This window comes from Mytilus californianus, unplaced genomic scaffold, assembly GCF_021869535.1.
Source record: "Mytilus californianus isolate M0D057914Y unplaced genomic scaffold, xbMytCali1.0.p SCAF_2, whole genome shotgun sequence".
NCBI lineage: Eukaryota > Metazoa > Mollusca > Bivalvia > Mytilida > Mytilidae > Mytilus > Mytilus californianus.
In genome coordinates this window covers 43059472-43082101 of record NW_026262668.1, presented here as the reverse complement: position 1 = coordinate 43082101, position 22630 = coordinate 43059472, and the positions used below count along the sequence as shown (strand labels likewise).

Genomic DNA, 22630 nt, shown 5'->3' with positions numbered 1-22630 from the left:
TTTTACCTTTTACTAGATTCAGTACTTATTACTTACGTAGATATTGCGAGCGTAGACCGTATATTTAGGTTATATCGGTGACCGTGTTGCAGACTTTAATTTATTAAAGTTACAGATCTAGAGGTAAGTATACAACACTGATTATTCAGTTCATACATTGTTGTATTTTATTTTCAGACTTGTTTATCATTTGATTATTTGTACATATTTGATATTTGGTATAAACCGTCATCATGGCTAGTGGAGGCGATTCACCTGGTGATACGAAACCAACTAGTCCAATGCAACCAACCAGTCCTACGCTGAAAGAATTATTACAATTCAAGATGATGTTTGATACATTTGAATCCAAGGGTCTCAAACCAAAAGGAAGTAATGCAAAGGAACTGAATGAATGGATAAGTCACTTCAACGCAGAGAAATTATCTGAGAAGGAAAAGAAACCAACCAAGATGAGTTTGACACTACCATCAAAAGAAACAGGAACAGTTCCTACGTTAAAACCAGAAGAGAAACCACAACAAGAAAAATCAACTACAGTATTTTCTAACCCGACTAAGGTTCGATGCTTTTCGGGTGGAGACAATAAAGGAGATTTACCATTTGATATTTGGCGTTATGATGTTAAGATGATGCTCATGGATCCATCTTACAGCAAACAGCAAAAGGAATTTGCAATTCGTCGATCACTTACAGGATCAGCAGCTAGATTAGTCATGCATCAAGGATTCGAGAAACCTATTGACCAAATAATAGAAGTATTAGACAGTGTATATGGAACCATAGATAACAAGGAACAACTACTTGCGGAATTTTATAGTGCAAGGCAGCGAGATGATGAAGATGTTACTACTTGGAGTAATAGATTACAGGATATATTAGGAAAAGGACTTGAGACAGGCATTGTCAGTTACAAAGAGATGAATTCCATGTTACACGCCATGTTATGGACAGGTTTACGACAAGAACTTAAGGATATAAGTGGATACAAGTATGACACCATTAAAGATTTCAACCAACTAAGAGTAGCATTGCGTCAAGTGGAGAAAGATCATCAACCAAAGAAGTTGAAACCTAATACAGCCAAAGCAGCAACTACTACCACCAAAGAAGACACACATGATTATGAAGAGCTGAAGGGAATGGTACAGCAATTAACTCACGAGTTTACAGAACTGAGACAGCAACAACAGCAACAGCAGCAACCACAGCAACAGTCACAGTATTATAGAGGTAACAACTTTAGAGGTTATAGAGGCAATAACAGAGGTTATAATAGAGGTAGACAATGGTACAATGGACAGCAAGGACAACAACAAACTGCAAATCAACCTCAACAACAGCAGCCAAACTACCAACAAGGAGAAACCAATCAACAAAACTACCCAATTCTTTGTAGACGTTGTGGTCAAGAAGGGCACATACAGATAGGATGCCGTGTAAGATTAGATCACACAAGACAGAATTTAAACTCCGGGAAGCCTATGCTTATGAGGGGCCAGCATTAGGCTTGAACAGAAGAACATCAGGTCCCAAGGTAAGTAACAACATAGTGAAGACACCACCTGGAATATTTGGAACACCTACTGAGACTTTTATATTTTTGAATGGGAGGAAATTATCAGCATTATTGGATACAGGGTCAACCGTATCGACCATTGCAGAATCATTTTATACCGAACACTTATCAGCAACAGTACCATTGAAAAATCTAGATAGCATCTTGGAAGTTGAATGCGCTGGAGGATCTCAGCTGCCCTATATAGGATATATAGAGGTTAATATCAAGATACCTGGAAATACCAACACCACTAACCAACATGTAATGCTAGTAGTACCTGAAAGCAGATATAGCCAACACATACCAGCTTTAATTGGAACCAACATCTTAGACAACATGATGTTTTATCTGAAGGAGGAACATGGAGCAAGATACTTGCAGAATGCCGTTTTAACAACGCCATGGTATATGACCTTCAGATGTCTAGCAATGAGGGAAAAAGAGTTAACCAAGAAAAACAATAGAGTAGCAGTAATAAGAACATGTAAAAGAATAACCATACTTCCGAATACCACCACTGAAGTTCCTGGCTACTATGACAAAGAGATACCTTACAAAACAACTCCATCTATCATTCAATCAACTATTTTGGCAGAAGATTACAGAGAAATTGATGCAGAACCAACTTTTAGGACTTATCAGTACAAAGAAAATGGAACACTTACAATCAGACTATCTAACATCACAACCAGAACCATAACCATACCACCAAAGGCCATAATTTGTGAAGTTCAACCAGTTACTATTGAAGCACAACCAACCAATACAACTGAAATAGATCTGAAGTTACTTGAAGAAGTGGATATTACCCAAAGTGATCTTACAGATGAACAACTTGATGAAGGGAAACAACTCATATTGAGATACACAGACATTTTCAGTAGAGGAGACAACGATTTAGGACACACCAACAGAGTTAAACATCGAAAAGATCTGCTTGATGAGACTCCATTTAAACACCGGTACAGAGGAATTCCACCATCGATATACGATGAAGTTAGATCTCATCTAAGACAACTTTTGGACATGGGAGTTATCAGACCATCACATTCACCATTCGCATCAGCTATTGTCATCGTTAGGAAGAAGAATGGACAGCTAAGAATGTGTGTGGATTACAGACAGTTAAATAAGCAGAGTAAACATGATAGTTACGCACTCCCGAGAATAGAAGAGCTTTTAGATTGCTGTGCTGGCAGCAAATTCTTCTCAGTCGTCGATATGAAGTCCGGTTACCATCAGGTGGAGATTTTGGAAGACCACAAGGAGCGTACTGCTTTCTCCGTAGGACCTCTTGGCTTTTACGAGTTCAACATGATGCCTTTTGGACTTACGAACTCTCAAGCGACATACCAGAGACTGATGGAGGATTGCCTTGCAGATTACAACCTGAAGATATGTTGCATCTTTATTGATGATATCATCATTTATGGTAGGACATACGAGGAGCACTTACATAATCTACACCTAGTATTTGAGAGGATAAGAGAGGCCAATCTGAAGCTGAACCCCAACAAGTGCGAATTCTTCAAACGCAAGGTAAAGTATGTAGGACACGTGGTATCAGAAGAAGGAGTGGAAATAGACCAACAGAAGACAGAGAAGGTAGTGAACTGGCCAACACCAACTAGTCCAGAGGAAGTCAGAAGATTTTTGGGATTTGTCGGCTATTACAGACGCTTCATACAGAGTTTCAGCAAAGTCAGCCGACCTTTGACCGACCTGATTCCGTCCCCAAACAAGAAGAAGCCCAAAGCCAAGCCATCCAGAGAGTGGAAGTGGAATGAGAAACACCAACAGGCATTCCAGACACTGAAAGACCACCTTGTAAGTGCACCAATCCTTGGTTATGCAGATGGTTCATTACCATATGAGCTTCATACTGATGCCTCTGGAGATGCTTTAGGAGCAGTTCTTTATCAAGAACAACAGGGAATGAAGAGAGTCATCAGTTATGCCAGTCGAGGACTCAACAAGGCTGAACGCAACTATCCACCACACAAAAGAGAATTTCTGGCATTGAAATGGGCAGTATGTGACAAGTTTAGAGACTACCTATATGGACAAGACTTCACAGTGTACACGGACAACAACCCAGTCACCTATGTATTAACATCTGCGAAGTTAGACGCAACAGGACACCGTTGGCTAGCAGGATTGGCAGCATTCACTTTTGACATCAAGTACAGACCTGGCAGAACCAACGCAGATGCGGACGCACTTAGTCGGTTACCCATCAGCAGTGATTCCATCCAAGCCATCTGTAATGTAGCCATGCCAGAATCTTACATTGACAGTCTTACGTTGACATCAGATACCGTACTGAAAGATCTTGATTTAAGAGGCAGTGGAATTGGTAACATTGTTGACTGGAGGAAAGTTCAAGAGCAGGATCCTGACATACAACGTATTGTGGAGTATGTCAGAGAAAACACCAAGCCTACCAGGAAAGACATTGGACCGAATCCACACTTAAAGCAGTTTAACCATCTGAAACTGTATGACGGAGTACTTCATCGTGTAACCGTTGTAAATGAAGAAGAAAGATGTCAACTGGTACTACCCCTAGAACATGTACCAACTGTGTTGGAAGCCATACATAGTGACATGGGACATCCTGGGAGAGATCGAACAACATCACTGGTCAAGGATAGGTTTTACTGGCCCGGAATGCACCAGGATATACAGACATGGATAGAGGAATGTGAAAGATGTGTCCGTAGGAAGTCACCTACCAACCAACGTGCACCATTGGTAAGTATATCAACGACATCGCCATTGGAGTAAGTGTGCATGGACTTCCTAACCCTTGAACCATCTAAGGGAGGCTATCAACAACTATTAGTCATCACGGATCACTTCACCAGATTTGCTATGGCAATTCCAAACAAGAACCAGCTAGCCAAGACAGTTGCGGATGCGTTCTACAACAATTTCATCTTACACTATGGAATACCAGACAGAATTCATTCGGACCAGGGGGCAAATTTTGAAAGTACCATCATTAAAGAACTATGTGCCATCACAGGAATGTCCAAGTCAAGAACTACCAGTTATCATCCTATGGGAAATGGACAATGTGTGCGGTTCAACCGGACGCTGTGTGATATGCTTGGCTCACTAGACACCAGCAAGAAGATCAACTGGAAGAGTCATGTCAGTCCATTGGTTTTCGCCTACAACTCCACCAGACATGAGAGTACAGGACAGTCGCCTTACATGTTGATGTTTGGACGTAAACCTAGGTTACCGATTGATGCAGCTTTACGGCTTGAGAGAGAACCAACAAGAGATAACAACAAAGTAAATAAGAGATCTGAAGGACAGAATCACACAGGCACATGAATTGGCAATTACATTTGCAAATAAGGCCAGAAATCAACAAAAGAGTCATTACGACAACAGAGTTCGAGGAGGGACAGTAAAAGTAGGAGATAGAGTATTGGTAAAGATTGTTAGCTTTGAAGGGAAACACAAGTTGGCGGATAGATGAGAACAGGGTCCCTACACAGTGCTAGGCCAACAGAATGAAGAAATCCCTGTATTCATGGTCAGGAAGGAAAATGGAGAGGGACGTACAAGGACGCTCCACCGTAACCTTCTGCTACCAATTGGTTTTCTTAGCGACACACCAGAACCTACATCTACTCAAAAACCGAAGCCAAGACCAAGAAAGAGACCTGCCAAGAGGACACAGGAACTGGGAACTATCCAACCTGACTCAAAGGAAGATTCAGATGAGGAGTCAGAATGGGATTATAGAGTCATCACAAGAACTGGTATTGTCAGTGATCCATTCATCACTGAACAGAGTGTACCTAGTTATGCTGATGAGGATGTCTTAGATACGAGTGAGACAGAAGGGGACGCCCAGTCATCTGTGGGTACTACTGGTATCACAGATGATGTCGAACTCGTACAGGAAGGAAGCGCTTTAACTGATGAGACTGTTCAGGAGGAACCGCCTGATGAGGAAACAGCTCAGGATATTGATATAGAATCTGATGATGAGCAACCAGTTCAACCACGTCGTTCCACCAGAGAACGGAGAGTTCCTCTCCGGTTCAGATCAGGAAATTTCGATATGAAAAAGTCTGCACAGAGGCCACCTTTACCAGATTGGGAAAAGAAGGTGCAATGCATCCCTTCACTGTCAGATAGAGGATTTTTTGGAAGGATTGCAGTCTGAGGCAGGAAAGACCATCTTAGAGATACTGAAGTCTTCTTCACATGCTCCAACCTGAAATGACGAGACGTCATTTTCCAGCTGGGGGGAGTATGTGGAAGGGTGAAATTTCAATGGTTTGTATATATATATTTTTAACTTTCAGGATTGTACTTTGATTTGTATGAAATTACTGTTTTGATAATAAAATATCCATTGGAACATATTTATTGGATCTGTTTAATTAATTACAGAATAGTATCTTATTTCAATAATAAAAGAATGAAGCATGCTGTTTTGTTTATCTTTATATGCTAATTAAGGTGATGACCTGAGTTCTGGTATGTGAACCCTTTAAATGTTTATTCATTGTATTGATGGTCAGTGTTGGTCACTTTGTCCATTCTCATTGGTCATTTAAATCACATGTATATCTGTGGAGGGAAATCTTTGTTCTTTAAAAAGTATTCCTATTGATTTGTATTCAGCATGAAGGCAGACATTTTGAGATATATAAAATAATTTATGTTCTGATGTCCATTGGAGACTTTATACTCAGCTACTGTTTACTTTGTCACCATATTCTTCATTTAGGTGTTACCATGTTTTGATGAGTCATGTTTGATTTGATCCTATTGTTTTGACCTTTGCATCTAAGTGTGAGGTAAGCATTGAGTTTGGTTTTATATGTTTTTGCTATCAATGCTTATTATTTTGTTTGCTTATGCTTATTTTTATTTGCTTTGCTTTTGCTTAACATTAGTCATTTAGTTTGTTTCGTGTAGAATCTAGTTTTGCATGTAATTATATTTTCAAGACAGTATTACATAATTGAATAGTTTGTAAAATCAATAAGCGATTTAATTCAATTAGATTACATTAACATATTTTGTTAGAATAATGAAATAGAGAAAAGGTTCAGAACTTGTATAATTTATTTTAATTGGAAATTCATTGAGTTCTCATTGTACTCATGCTATTATTCTTGAACCGTTGTTTATAATTTTATATTTCATTACAGGGTCTTTTTTGTTACCAATTATTTTCCACGTCGTAATAAAAAACGAATCTAAAACCTGAGAACTGTTTTTATTTGTGTTTCTACAAAACCCAGAAAAGCACCTGACTACACGTGCACACACACCTATTACGTCAATGGCAAACGCCTAATATGTTATGTGCAAACACCTATTACGTTATGGTAAACGCCTTTTTAACACAAATTAAAACAAAACGCATTAATGATATATACATTTTACAGTAATCGAAAATTAAGGAAATCAAAAGGTTGTAATATGTTAAAAACAAAATCCAACCGCATTTCTTTACGGAGGATGTGAATGGAGAATAAATTGATGATCTCTTTCACGTCCGCCAACCGGGTCATTATATAGGTCGTTATAGTTTGCATACATACTAAATACATATGGGTTTAGAAGGCGGCCTATTTACTATACTATATATAAAAATATTAATTTTAGCGAACCATTTAGGTGACGGAAATTTCAAAAATTCCCAAGAGTAAGCTAGGAGAGTTGTACAAATAATGTGAATACACAGAACCCCGATCCAATTCATCTTTTGCTAAAAGTGTTCATCATTTTCTGTTTTGTATCTACTAACAACATTCTATTTTTCTATAATTCCGATTAAAATATGCCAAAACCTGCAGTAAAAATAGATGTATGCCCCAAATAAACATTCCCCGATTGGTTGAACTACTGTGGCCTCGATGTTAAGCAACGCAAGCGGAGATTTTCTTGCACTCAAATGTAATTCTAAGCAGTGAAGTGTACTGGTCAAGTAATATTCTATTCTTTTACAGAAATATATACACATTTTATCATAAATGTATTGTCATGCTTTTGCACATTTACTTTTATTTACGCTGAGATATAGTTAAATTTAATTCTATACAAATTTTGTTACGTCAAGCAATAGGAGTAAGAATCTTTCGCGCCAAAACAAGAAAATAACATGCATCATTAAATTGTATATTTTATCATCATCTTTTTGACATTTCCAATAGAAAATAGCGTTTGGCATAAGCAATAATGGTAAGTATTACTTATTATTGTTAAGGTTTTCTAGACCTGGTTCTCTAGACCTTCTTGACGGTCAATTTAATCCCATTTATCAATTATCCCCGATGACAGAAATGTCAACCCAGTCGATTTGAGTCATGGGTGAAAATCTGATCTATTTGATAACATAATTTTTTCATAAACTGTACATGCAATATTTTTGTATTTTTTGTTAACCGTGCACATACCCTTTGCATGTCTGCAAGATATATGGGTTATGTATGTGTGACATTGTGTAATAACAATAATGGCGGACGATAAAAGTTGGTGAAGTCAGTGCTTGATCACGTGACATTTGTAAACAAACGGGTTCCCGATGTAACACGTGTCGGAATTATCCATACAAGGTGCAATCAATCTTATATTTCACTATTTGATGCTATTTCTGTGTCTGTTAGTAGGTGTTGCAGATCAGAAGTCATAGTTTCATAGTACCATAATAGTGTTGGTGTTCCTGTTCAGTAGTTGTTAAATTTTTCATAGAAGGCAAGTCTACATTATTAAACTAAGTCTGTGAAAAAATGACTCAACTCTCCCTGTATTTTTTCCTCAATTTTTGAAACATGCATAATATAAAGAGTATTTTCTTCCCTTGAACACTCTCCCCCAACCCCAAAAACTCAATAGCAATGACAACTACTCTAATCTTAAATTGAAAGCAATGGAAAGTAAACTGTAAATTATTAAATTATAACTGACTGTCAAAACTAACTTTGACAATGACCACATATTTTTATACGACCGCAACAAATTTTGCGGTCGTATATTGGTATCACGTTGTCGTCGTCGTCGTCGTCTTCGTCAGCGTCGTCCGAAGACATTTGGTTTCCGGACAATAACTTTAGTATATGTAAATAGAAATCTATGAAATTTAAACACAAGGTTTATAACCACAAAAGGAAGGTTGGGATTGATTTTGGGGGTTATGGTCCTAACAGTTTAGGAATAAGGGGACAAAAAGGGGCCCAAATAAACATTTTTCTAGTTTCCAGACAATAACTTGTAGAAAGGTGTATGGATCTCTCTGAAATTAGACCACAAGTTTCCATACCACAAAGGGATGGTTAGGATTGGCTTTGGGGGGTTATGGCTCAAACCGTTTAGGAATAAGGGGCAAAAAAGGGGGAAAACAAGGGTTTCCTGGTTAATGGACAAAAGTACAATGTTATGTTTGGATTAACTCCCTTACACTGCTTTTAAATTATGTATAAAGAAATGTTGTATTGTCTTGAGGTGATTAGCTGTCAATTTATTTTTAGAAGTTACTATTAAAAATGCTGATTAAGGAATATTAATTTTAGCCATGATTATGTATGTCATTTTGTATTGTAAGACTTTTATAGATATAAGAAGATGTGGTATGAGTGGCAATGAGACAACTCTCCATCCAAGTCAAAATTTATAAAAGTAAACCATTATAGGTCAAAGTACGGTCTTCAACACGGAGCCTTGGCTCACACCGAACAGCAAGCTATAAAGGGCCCTAAAAATTTCTAGTGTAAAACCATTCAAACGGAAAAACCAACGGTCTAATCTATATAAAAAACGAGAAACGAGAAACACTTATGAACCACATCAACAAACGACATCTACTGAACATCAGATTCCTGACTTAGGACAGGTGCAAACAATTGCAGCAGGTTTAAACGTTTTAATGGTACCAAACCTTCACCCTTATCTGAAACAATAGTGTAACATCACAACATAGAAAGACACACTATAAAATATCAATTAAAATGGCTTAACTCGATCAAAAGACATATTAACACCAGTGAACATACATTGAACAAATAAATTTGATCTATGATACAATGTAAATACAAAATAAATAAACTAAGGGTAGAAAAAATAAAGTAACATGTTATACCGCTGTGAAATGTTAAACAATTTAAGAAATACAATATGCTTGAACAAAAATATCAGCCATTTGCAATTACTTTAAACACAGGTAAATGAAAATAATTTTGTTGTTAGGTATACGTGTACAGTTCAAATGGAGAAAGGAAATATTTTTACAAAATAAATAATTTTGATGTTCATAGTACGAAGAAGAGAAAATTTATAGTAATACCAAACACTTATCAAAGCTGGTATATAGACCAGATATAACCCTGAATAAGTAAACATTAAATAACAAAAAAGCATTACAATTAGTATCAACAGGTAAAATAAACAAGAAAGTACGATTTGAGAGTACTCACAGTTACTGACAGCTAGTTAAAAGCCAAAAACAATTAATAATAAAAAAATCATGCATCAGAGACTAAAATGATGTATTTAAATGGGTAATTATGGTTGCAAACTCCATTGGAAATTTGAATTGAGATTATGACCATATCTTGAAGGAAAGTTTGGTTTTTTTTTTAAAGGGGGGGGGTGAAAAAAATTGTGGTAGGGGGACATTTTTTTCTCATTTCAGAGTTCAGAAATTAAAGAGAAAATTTCTTCAAATATTTTTTTTTTTTGCAAAAAAAAACAGCATAGTGTTTTGCACAAAAGCAAAAAAAAAAGGGGAGGGGGGGGTACATTTTTTTTTAAAAAATTTGGCGGGGGGGGGGGTCAATTCGAAACAGCATAGCGTATTGCACAAAAGCAAAAAATTGAATATAAATTCAAATCATATAACCAATTCTAAGTTCTTGGACTACAGTTATTCTGTGTCAGAAACCTATTATGTGTCAAATACTTCATTGCAATCCAAATTCAGACCTGTATCAAGCGCGAATATTGTGTCCATTTTTGCCCCAACTGTTCAGGGTTGGACCTCTGCGGTCGTATCCAGCTGCGCTCGGCGAAGCAATTTATTAAGTACAGGATAATACATGGACTCGATACTGCTGCAAGTTTATACAGGCTTTTCAATGAAAAAATTAATTTGTTTATTGGGGGGGGGGGGGGGGGGGGGGGGGGGGGGGCTAAGATGAAATTTGAAAAAAAGGCAGGACAAGAGTTTGAAGTAAAAAAAAGGGCAGGATGAGACACTTTGCAAAAAAAAAAAGGAAGGATGACAATTTATGTAAAAAAAAGTCAGGATAAACTAATAAAAAAAGGACCAAATAGAGGGAAAAATAAAAAGGCAAGACAGAGATTACAACTAAAAAAAAAAGGCAGGACAAAATTTTTCATCCTAGCCCCCCCCCCCCCCCCCCCCCCCCAACTCCCATAAAAATCAAATGGTAGCTCCCTTATAGTGTTTCCTTCAGAGGTGTGGTATGGCGCCCTGCAATTTTCTTACGCCTGTTCATGAGACATAGTATGGTATACCTTTGTCCCTCTGTCTGCCCTGATCTGTCTATTGTCAGCATGTTGTTCACTAACTCAGTAACGCTTTCAACAATTTGCCTGAAACTGTGGTGAATTGATTATATCTATTGACGTGAGCTCCCTTTAGATTTTTAGGAATTTTATATTTCATGTTTTCGAGTTGTGGGGTTTTATTGTCGAGCCTGCGACTTTTGTCGCAGAAAGCTCGACATAGGGATAGCGATCCGGCGGCGGCGGCGGCGGCGGCTACGGCGGCGGCGGCGGCGTTAGCTAACTTTTTAAAAGCTTTATATTTTAGAAGATGGAAGACCTGGATGCTTCATACTTTGTATATGGATGCCTCATGTTACGAAGTTTCCGTCAGTCACATGTCCAATGTCCTTGACCTCATTTTCATGGTTCAGTGACTACTTGAAAAAAAAGTTCAGATTTTTTGTAATGTTAAATTCTCTCTTATTATAAGTAATAGGATAACTATATTTGGTATGTGCGTACCTTGCAAGGTCCTCATGCCCGTCAGACAGTTTTCACTTGACCTCGACCTCATTTCATGGATCAGTGAACAAGGTTAAGTTTTCGTGGTCAAGTCCATATCTCAGATACTATAAGCAATAGGTCTAGTATATTCGGTGTATGGAAGGACTGTAAGGTGTACATGTCCAACTGGCACGTGTCATCTGACCTTGACCTCATTTTCATGGTTCAGTGGTTATAGTTTAGTTTTTGTGTTTTGGTCTGTTTTTCTTATACTGTATGCAATAGGTCTACTATATTTGGTGTATGGAATGATTGTAAGGTGTACATGTCTAGCTGGCAGGTGTCATCTGACCTTGACCTCATTTTCATGGTTCAGTGGTCAAAGTTAAGTTTTTGGGTTTTGGTCTTTTTTTCTAATACTGCATGCAATAGGTCAGCTATATTTGGTGTATGGAATGATTGTAAGGTGTACATGTCTAGCTGGCAGGTGTCATCTTACCTTGACCTCATTTTCATGGTTCAGTGGTCAAAGTTAAGTTTTTGAGTTTTGGTCTTTTTTTCTAATACTATATGCAATAGTTCAACTATATTTGGTGTATGGAAATATTTTATGATCTATATGTCAGTCACGCAGGTTTTATTTGACCTTGACCTCATTTTCAAGGTTCATTGCTCAGTGTTAAGTTTTTGTGTTTTCGTCTGTTTTTCTTAAACTATAAGCAATAGGTCAACTATATTTGTTGTATGGAAGAATTGTTAGCTGTACATGCCTGCCTAGCATGGTTCATCTGACCTTGACCTCATTTTCATGGTTCATTGGTCAATGTTTAGTTTACTTGGTTAATGTTAAGTTTATGTGACAGTTGTAATAAAGCTTTATATTTATGACTATCAACATAATATCAATGATTAGTAAAGAAGGCGAGACATTTCAGCGTGTGCACTCTTGTTCATTAAAAAAGGGGGATATTCATGTTTTCGGACATTACCTCTAAAAATGCTTTGTTCACTAATCATACATGTGAACGTCCCGACGGGAGTACGATAATCCCGTTTTCAGGGGTGTCCTCCAGTTGAAGAGAAAAAAATCCCGTGTATAAAATATTTCATGAATGAAAATTTTCAGGCGCCATTTTTTACTACGATGTTTACAAATGTTTTTTATAGAAGACGTAAAATCCGAGAGTACCGAACATATCCGGTGTAACTGACCTTACCTGATTACACAACATGTGTAGATTTTGACCTGTAACATGTGATAATAGTTTGATTGAATAATAAACAGGTGTCAGCTAAGTTGATAGAATATTAATTAATCAATATGGCTTTCTGTAATAGTTATCCCATGAGGACGCGGTGTGTCAGTGTAAGATCACCCCGATGGCCGGAGGCCAGAGGGTGATCTAACAATGACACACCAAGTCCGAATGGGGTAACTATTTTACATCCCAGCTGTTCTAGATTAGATAAAAAAAACATTTAAGCTTCATAAAATCTAGTTTGGAACGCCCACAATCATTATTATATACTTTATATATTACTATATGGTATATATGTAACACAAAAATTGTTCCGGCTTGACATTTGTTCCGCCGGAACAAATTTCATAGGAGATATGTTCCACCGGAATTTATATCACAGAAAATATGTTCCAGCACTGTAAAATTTGTTCCGGAACTAATTTTTTAGCCAAATGTGAAATAAGTTCCGGAACAAAAATCATAGCTCCATGAATTTTGTTTCAATTAATATTTAAAAGTTTTAAATAAGTTCCTGTGACATTAGTTTTTAACGAACATGTAATTATTTCATAGAAACTAATGAATAAGTTCCGCTCAATCATTATTGCACACCGAAACATTTTCTTGTTACACTTAAATTATAATGCAAGCCAAATGCTGTACTGAGTGTACTTGCACGGGATACATTTGCAATTGAAGGCATGACTGTAACTATAGGATAAAGATAAGAAATAAAAGCGATGGTAATGTATCATAATTTGTATTTATGTTTTATGCGGTATTCCTCCTTGGTTCCTGTTAACTGTCATGGCCCCGTGTTCTAGTCATATATGTACTTTGGACATGGCACAGTTTCAAAAGAGTGTGTCTTTTTTTTTCTACATGTCTTTTGATATTTATAAATGATCAAGTCACTTTGTCCCTTTCAAATTAGTACATATGTTCCTCTTAAACTATACCTTTTTTTCTGAATGATTTTTCTTATTCTAATCTTTTCTGGTTCAAAAGTGTCATTTAGATATTTTTTACAGAGTATATAATTAAACATTTGCTATACTCCATAGGACCCAAACTGGATGATTTACACTTTTTATCTATTATATTATTAATATAATACTTATTTTTATAATGCACTTGAATGATAACTTTAAACTCACTGATGACAAATGCTCACATTCGTAAATATAGCTCAACATGCAGACTTCTTATACGTTCAGGTATTTCACATCCAATTTTTTATGGAAATATTCTTTATAAAGCACAAAAATGTCAGTATTCACCTCTGAAGCTAACAAAACCTTTAAATAGACTTATTAAAAAGGGATATAGTTACGATACTGTTGTCAGGTCATTAAAGATTGCATATTTTGGCGTTAATATTGATTCACTTATAGGGTCTTTGCATCGGCACTAAACACATTTATTTAAAAACCAGTTGTTGGCATGACACGGGTTATGTTCTTCTCATATATGTTATGATGGTATGATACTAAACCCCTAACGGGAAGGATTGTGCCTGATATTCATATGATGAAGAAATAATCTTTCAATCAGTTTAATTGAAGTCTGGAGCTGGCATGTCAGTTAACTGCTAGTAGTCTGTTGTTATTTATGTATTATTGTCATTTTGTTTATTTTCTTTGGTTACATCTTCTGACATCAGACTCGGACTTCTCTTGAACTGAATTTTAATGTGCGTATTGTTATGCGTTTACTTTTCTACATTGGCTAGAGGTATAGGGGGAGGGTTGAGATCTCATAAACATGTTTAACCCCGCCGCATTTTTGCGCCTGTCCCAAGTCAGGAGCCTCTAGCCTTTGTCAGTCTTGTATTATTTTTAATTTTAGTTTCTTGTGTACAATTTGGAGTTTAGTATGGCGTTCATTATCACTGAACTAGTATATATATTTGTTTAGGGGCCAGCTGAAGGACGCCTCCGGGTGCGGGATTTTCTCGCTGCATTGAAGACCTGTTGGTGACCTTCTGCTGTTGTCTGTTCTATGGTCGGGTTGTTGTCTCTTTGACACATTCCCCATTTCACTAGGTAAAGGTGGAACTTATTTTATAGAGATGGAACAAATTATATAGAAATTACCTGTGAAAAAAGTTCTCCCAGAACATATTTCCTGTGATATAAGTTCCACTGGAACTTTTTTCACAGGAACAAATTTTGGCTCACATATACCCTTTATGAGCCCCGGACACAATGTTTAAATATGTTAAATTAACATTATTTGTATCCAGTCGTGCTGATGTAGGGGTATGACTCTTGGGTCTATATGCTAAAGGTCTTGAGTTCGATTCCCACAATAGACACTGAATTTTTCAACATAAATTTTGATAGTTAGTATTTTCCGTATAAATATGTCTAAGTTTTAGTATAAATTTGACATTCCCGCCAAAATGTTACAGAACAAAGAAACTCAAGCTAGAGTGATCTGGTAGGGGTGATCCGGTTCAGATCACCCCTGGCAGAACAAAGGAGCTGGGATGTAAGTCTATGGCGCAAAGGATGATTAAAGGGAAATACCGGCAATGATAGAAAAGTGGAATGTTGTTGTCAAAACATTATTGCCAATATTGGAAGGTTTTGATGCTGAAAAAAAACAACATATTATTTAACTTTCAACTCAGCAAAAAAAAAATTTAGCTTTTTCACACTCCAATGCGCACATTAAAGTATTTTCATCATGCTCAACAAGATCCAAACTGGCAGCAGAAAACATAGACTCGAAGACAATTCACAGCATCCTCGTATAAAAATCAACAAACTGTTACCAGGATCAGGATTACTTTACATTTTGAAGTCAATTTTATTGAAAGCAGCCAAGTCAGCTTGTCAATATAGAAAAAAATTGTTTGCCAACTTCCCCTATATATTTGTACATGCACTTCTCTAGCATGTTTCAGTAAATGTGTAAATTATGACTGACTGACAAAACTTTGACAATGACCACTTATTTTTAAGTTCAATATACATGTATATTATGTAATATACAGGATAATGCATAGAATCGATACTGCTGCAAGTTTATACAGGATTGTCGATGAAAAAAATAATTTGTTTGCCAACTTACAGTGTTTCCTTCAGGAGGTTTTGGTGTGGTATGGCACCCTGCCATTTTTATACGCCTGTTTACGTGACATATTATGGTATAATACCTTTGTCCGTCGGTCTGCCCATCTGTCGGTTGTCAGCATGTCGTTCACCAACTCAATAAAGCTTTATCCAATTTGAATGAAACACAAAACACAGGTCAAGTTTGAATTTTTGTGACATCACTTTTACCGTTCTAGAGTTATGCCCCTTCACAAATGGAAAAATTGTTGAATTTTTCGTTTCCGTTCTCTAACTTTAGACTGCCTCAACCAAATGTTATGAAACTTATAAACAATGCTTATTACCACAAAACTCAGATCAAGTTCGAATTTTGGTGGTGTCACTTTTATCGTTCTAGAGTTATGCCCCTTTACAAATGGAAAAATTCCTGAATTTTTTGTTTCCGTTCTCTAACTTTAGATTGGCTCAACCAAATGTTATGAAACTTATAAACAATACTTATTACCACAAAACTCAGATCAAGTACAAATTTGGGTAGCGTCACTTTTACAGTTCTTGAGTTATGTCCCTTTATAACGTTATATACATGTACAAGCGGGTTCATTTAAAATGGGGGGAATTTCCCAGTTATTTAATATGCTGAATGAAACTGTATTTTGGGGGGGGGGGGGGGGGGGTAATTGATAAGCATTTAGGTGTAAAGGGTATAAAATTAAACAGTGTTAGATCACTTATAAATTGATTTATTAAAGTTCTTTTATATGTTTAACCCAATGGTCTATGTAGATATTTAATTTTGGGTTTCAATTTCAGAATCCAAAATTCAACAAAAATTCTTGGGGTTCAATGGTATGCTGAATTTAACGGCATATTTTGAATATTGATTTGGGCCTGGTATACTTTGTCAATGTATTATGTTCCAGATCAGATACACAACCAATAGAAGGAAGTGAGAGTCATGCAGTTGTATGTGCGGAAGAGGAATAACTCTAGATTCATATATTTTACAGATATGAAAAAGTTAGATATTTAAGACATGCATATGCAAATTCATGTTTAGTTTTAGCACGGTCGTCCATAACTGACATGCATGTATGAACTGAAACTACTATAGTATTCTCAGGCATGAATAATTTGCCACTAGACGTTTAGCTACCAACAATTTCTACAATCGTATTAGTTTATGTAATAAACCAAAGCACAATAAGTACACAGTACACATTTTATATTAAACAACTTTGTAAAAGTTTTAAACCGGCGTATATACTCATGATATAAAAAAAATCATGTCTTTTTCAGGACTTCTGATCCATGTAGTATGGCATGTTTGTGAGATGTAGTTATGGAGAATGGATGTTCATGAAGGGCCTGTAGTACAAAGTATATCACTGGATTGAGCTCTTTGTCTAAGTGTATTATTAAAATGCTTTGCTTTGAGCTCAGTTCATTGTTATGCAATTCATTCTTTGTGAAATAAAGATTTGACAGACAACTCACATCTGCACAATGAATTGTTGAAGTAGTATCCATTCTATGTAAGTAGTAACGAGGAGATAAAAGGATTTTATTTACATTTGAACCAAACATTTTTTGTTCAGAAGCCAAATAAAAAAACGCACAAATTTACCAGACAATGCTACCCATGCACTAGCAATATGATCCTAGGTGGTTTTGTTTCACTTTTTGCGGTCGTATATTGGTATCACGTCGTCGTCGTCGTCGTCAGCGTCGTCCGAAGACATTTGGTTTCCGGACAATAACTTTAGTAAATGTAAATAGAAATCTATGAAATTTAAACACAAGGTTTATAACCACAAAAGGAAGGTTGGGGCCCAAATAAGCATTTTTCTAGTAAGATGTGGTATGACTGCCAATGAGACAACTCTCCATCCAAGTCACAATTTGTAAAAGTAAACCATTATAGGTGAAAGTACGGCCTTCAACATGGAGCCTTGGCTCACACCGAACAGCAAGCTATCATAAAGAGCCCCAAAAATGACTAGTGTAAAACCATTCATACGTGTATATGCATATTATGAGTAGCCTATATACCTTCATTCCTCAATATGGTTTTAGTATTACTGTATAACAGTTTCAAGGATGGGGGGGGGGGGGGGGGGGGGGGGGGTCCTCAACAAGAGTTTTTGGGTACAGATGTGCAGCCGGGATTTCAAATACACCCCCATTCATATATTGAAGTCTTGTGAAATCACGACCCATATAAAATATCTCATGGCAAAATCAGTACCCATTCATATCTCCTCAGATATCACATATTCATTTTTTTTTTAGATTTTTACTTGATTTTAAACGATAAATCAAGATTTGTACAAATATCTAATCGAAAGATGAAAATTACTGACTTTTAATATTGGTGAAATCGCAACCTATTGATATATTTGACCATAGATGTATATATATAGACAATAATAGTGTTTTGACTTGACATATCAACGATATAAGGATGAGGCTTAAAAACTTTTTTTAAATTAACATGGATTTTTGACAAAATTTGGTCCGATTCTTGATTCTTGATAAGAAATGTGCAAGACAGGCAAAAGGGTATATTAAAAAGCTGCATTTTCTTTAAAAACATTTTTTTCATATTGAAAACTGCCTTATTTGTAATCCACAAAAATGACACATACACATATTTCCTCTAAATAGTATGTGTTATCAGTCTTGTTTCACCTTCACTGGTCATACTCGCTATTAAATCCCGCAAACTGAAATTCCGGATAATGGTTTGATCTATCCGTATTTGGTCCAGTAACTGTCCGAGACGTGTGATGAAGAACGCTAAAAAATAGATAATCTATCTAATTGTTTTTGTTTTCTACCAAACGGTAAAATATCTTTTTTGATAAAAGTGTTGTATCGTTTCTTTTGTTGACTATAAGAATAAGAAGATGTGGAATGAATGCCAATGATACACTGACTCTCCACAAGAGACCAAATGACACAGAAATTAACAACTATAGGTCACCGTACGGCCTTCAACAATGAGAGTAAAACCCATAACGCTTAGTCAGCTAGTATATTTATTTTTGACTCCTAATAACTTTTCCACCAGTTTTTAGAAAAAGTTACAATTAAATAAATTGCTTATATATAATAAAGACATTATTCCACCGTTGTTGATATGATTTTTGTTTTTATCATTTCAACGAATATCGTTGTTTAAATTTGAAACATCTACGTACTTTTCCGAACGGAGAGTCATAAATTTAATGAATATTATTGCCGGATACGGTATTAACGGTTAACTTCAATGCGTGAAGTTATGAACGCGAATGGTTTGATAAATTAAGCTAAATATACATTTTTAGGCAAATTTTCATATAAGGAATTTGCTGCACATCTGAGAAATCTGACTTTAAAGAATTTAAATTTTCATACAAATATATTCTATTGGGTCTACATGTAATCATTCTAAAATATACATTGTTTTGACAGTTTCCGTTAAATATTGCCAACTTTAGAAATATCGGTCCCCCTTTTCTCGGTTGCCGTTAAAGTATGAAAAAATATATTAATAGCTAGGGAGGCATGTAGTTCATTTGATTCAATCCAAAATTATCCTTAATAGGCGGAATCCCTCTTAAATTGATGAAATCTGGATCGCCTTGAAATCGACGAAATATTTTGGCAAAATTCTTTTAAAAAATGCACCTGTTTAAAGAAAAGAAAACTGAGACATACTCTGAAGACGAAAGGGAAGGCTTAAATTCTTCTTTCATTTTCTTGCTACTGATAGCAAATTAAGGATGTTCGCTGTCATGTTTTGGAAATTTTGTTAGAATTTCGGAATCCTCTTCTTTATCCATCTTCTTAATAATATTTTATCGCATTAATCAAGCAATAGGATTGGACACAAGATATAACAACTTATATTAAGTCCTCTCCTTACTTATACAATACACATATATGATGACAGCAAACACATACATAATATAGCGACAGTTATAGAAAATAAAGGAAGGAGTCACACATTGGCATGGCAACAAAAAAGGAAATAGGACAGAAAGAAAAAAGAAAGCTGCTGACTTAGAACGTTAAAATCTTTTTGACTGTTTAATGAAATAACGAACTTTATCAAAAGTTTTAGAGTTAGTTTCGTAATTATATGCATCTTTTCCAAACAATAGCGTTTCAATATCAATGTGTATGTTCATATTTATAAGATCATTAATCAGAGATATTCTTTGGTTATAATATAATTGACATTCTAGAAAGTAATGGATGGCATCTTCAACAGGAGAACTGCAGGAGCATTTAGAATCATTCACTACATTTATCTTATTTAAGTCTGCATTTAATGAACTGCACTGGTGCCTTAGTCTTGTATGCAGTATTTTAAATTTTCTAGGCCCTTCACCATAATATGTTGGAGGTCTAAATAGTTCACCCTTTATTTTTCGTTTAAATTGTGGGATAGTTGGTGCGTTTCTTATTTATTGTTGGATATAAATTATTCCATATTCTGACAGTAGATGGTACGAATGACTTTTCAGTTATTCGTAGTCTACATCTAGGGGGTATATAATTATCATTATTTCTTAGGTTGTATCCACTGACATCAGATGTAACTGGAGGTAGACAGTCGATTAAATATTGGGGACAAAATTTATTAGGCATTTGATAGAAAATTGTTAATTTTCGTTGTCTACGCCTTTCTGCTAAAGTTTCCCAGCTTGTTTCAAAATATAAGGATTCTAAACTTGAAAATTTTGTAAGCCCTGTTACTATCCTTGCAGCTTCCAATTGTATTTTTTCTAGTTTATTAGATTCATATTCAAAACACCCATCCCATACTTCGCATCCATATTCCAATAGTGGTCCTATAAAAGTGACATAGATATTGGATAAGCTTTTTTTGGAAAGTGTAAATTTTAGTTTCCTTAGTACATTTACTTGTTTAATGCAGACTTTGTAATATTATCTATATGGCTGATCCAGTTTCCATCTGATGAAAGTGTGACACCTAAATGCTTGTGACATTTAACACTTTCAACGTTTTCACCATTAAATAAAATATTCATTGCTGGTGGTTTAACATTTGCAATCACCAATGCTTTGGTTTTCTTTGGATTAAAATCTACCAACCATTTTTTGGCCCATTCATTTAAACTAAAAAGGTCTTTATTAATATCACTTTCAATTGTTTGAAAGTTGCTACCAGAATATGAGAGAGAGAGAGGTGTCGTCTGCAAATAGACGGGCTAGGTTATGGAGATTATCTGTAATGTCATTAATATATAAAAGAAATAGTAGAGGACCCAATACAGATCCCTGCGGAACTCCTGCCTTGATTTCGCCCTGATTTGAAGTTTCATTGTTTATAAAAACAACTTGCTGTCTATTGCTGATATAGTCCTTAACCAGTCTAATAGTTTACCAGATATTCCGCAGGAAAGTAGTTTTTGAATAAGGTCTACATGCCAGACTCTATCAAAGGCTTTTGATATATCACAAAATACTATAATGGTAGATAACTTTTTGTCTAGGTTTTGACAAACCTTATGATAGATTTCCAAGAGTTGGTAACTAGTCGAATGGCCTTTAAGAAACCCTGACTGGTATGCATATAATAATGAGTGCTCTAATATATAATTATAAATATGTTCATACACTATTCTTTCCATTACCTTTCCTACAGAACCCAATAAAGATATTGGTCTATAATTTGAAGGATTTGATTTATCCTCTTTTTTAAAAGAAGCCATAACTCTAGCAAGTTTCCATTGTGTTGGGAACTTACCAGCTTGAAGTGAATTATTGAATAGAATCAGTAGAGGTTTATAAACAGATTCCGCGGTGCCTTTCAGCATTTGATGGCTAATTAAATCCATTTAAGTGCCATAAAAAAATTTGCCCGCTAACTCCCAGTTTTCAAAAATCTTTTACATGTACAATATATCATTGACACGTTTTAGTTTTCAAAAAATATTAAAAGATAACAAGGATAGTAAGACATTTGTAAACAATATAAAATCCTTGTTATATTTAATTACACTTTGAGAACTAAAACGTGTCAATGATGAAGAGTGAACATCTTCCCCGCTAAAATATCATTGGCTAATATCTGGAAAACAAACACACGGACCAATATTATTTTTTGATCTTTTTGCTCCTTTATCGGTTCCCTATCAATAAATAAGAGGGTAATGAAAAGCTTGTTATTTTGAAACTGAGAAGCGAACATCCTTATATTTTTTCTATTTTTTGGCTTCTATATTTATTATAGTTTCTTTTGTTACCTATTCTGACATCGGACTCGGACTTCTTTTCAACTGAGTTCTACTGTGCGTATTGCTGTGTGTTTGTTTATTCGACATTGGCTAGAGGTATAGGGGAAGGGTTGAGATCTCACAAACCATGTTTAACCCCGCCGCATTTTTGCGCCTCTCCCAAGTCAGGAGCCTCTGGCCTTTGTTAGTCTTGTATGTTTTTTAATTTTAGTTCATTTATATGTTTTGGAGTTTAGTGTGACGTCCATTTTCATTGAACTAGTACACATTTTTCTTTAGAGGCCAGCTGAAGCCCGCCTCCGGGTGCGGGATTTTCTCGCTGTGTTGAAGACCCATTGGTGGACTTAGGCTGTTTTCTGCTCTTTGGTCGGGTTGTTGTCTCTTTGACACATTCCCCATTTCCATTCTCAATTTTATATATATTTAAGTAGGCGATCAATGGTGTAGGTATGGATGATTTCTCTGTCAATGACTAGTGGCGGAACCACAATTATTGAAAAGGGGGAGGGCGCTACATTTGTTGGT

At 35.9% G+C, this 22630-nt stretch overlaps 1 protein-coding gene across 1 annotated transcript in view; it reads left to right on the top strand.

The window, feature by feature from the left end:
- LOC127727986 (uncharacterized) overlaps nucleotides 1–22630 on the top strand; it is a 159630-nt gene that overhangs the window by 79019 nt on the left and 57981 nt on the right. The gene's annotated exons all lie outside the window — the stretch shown is intronic.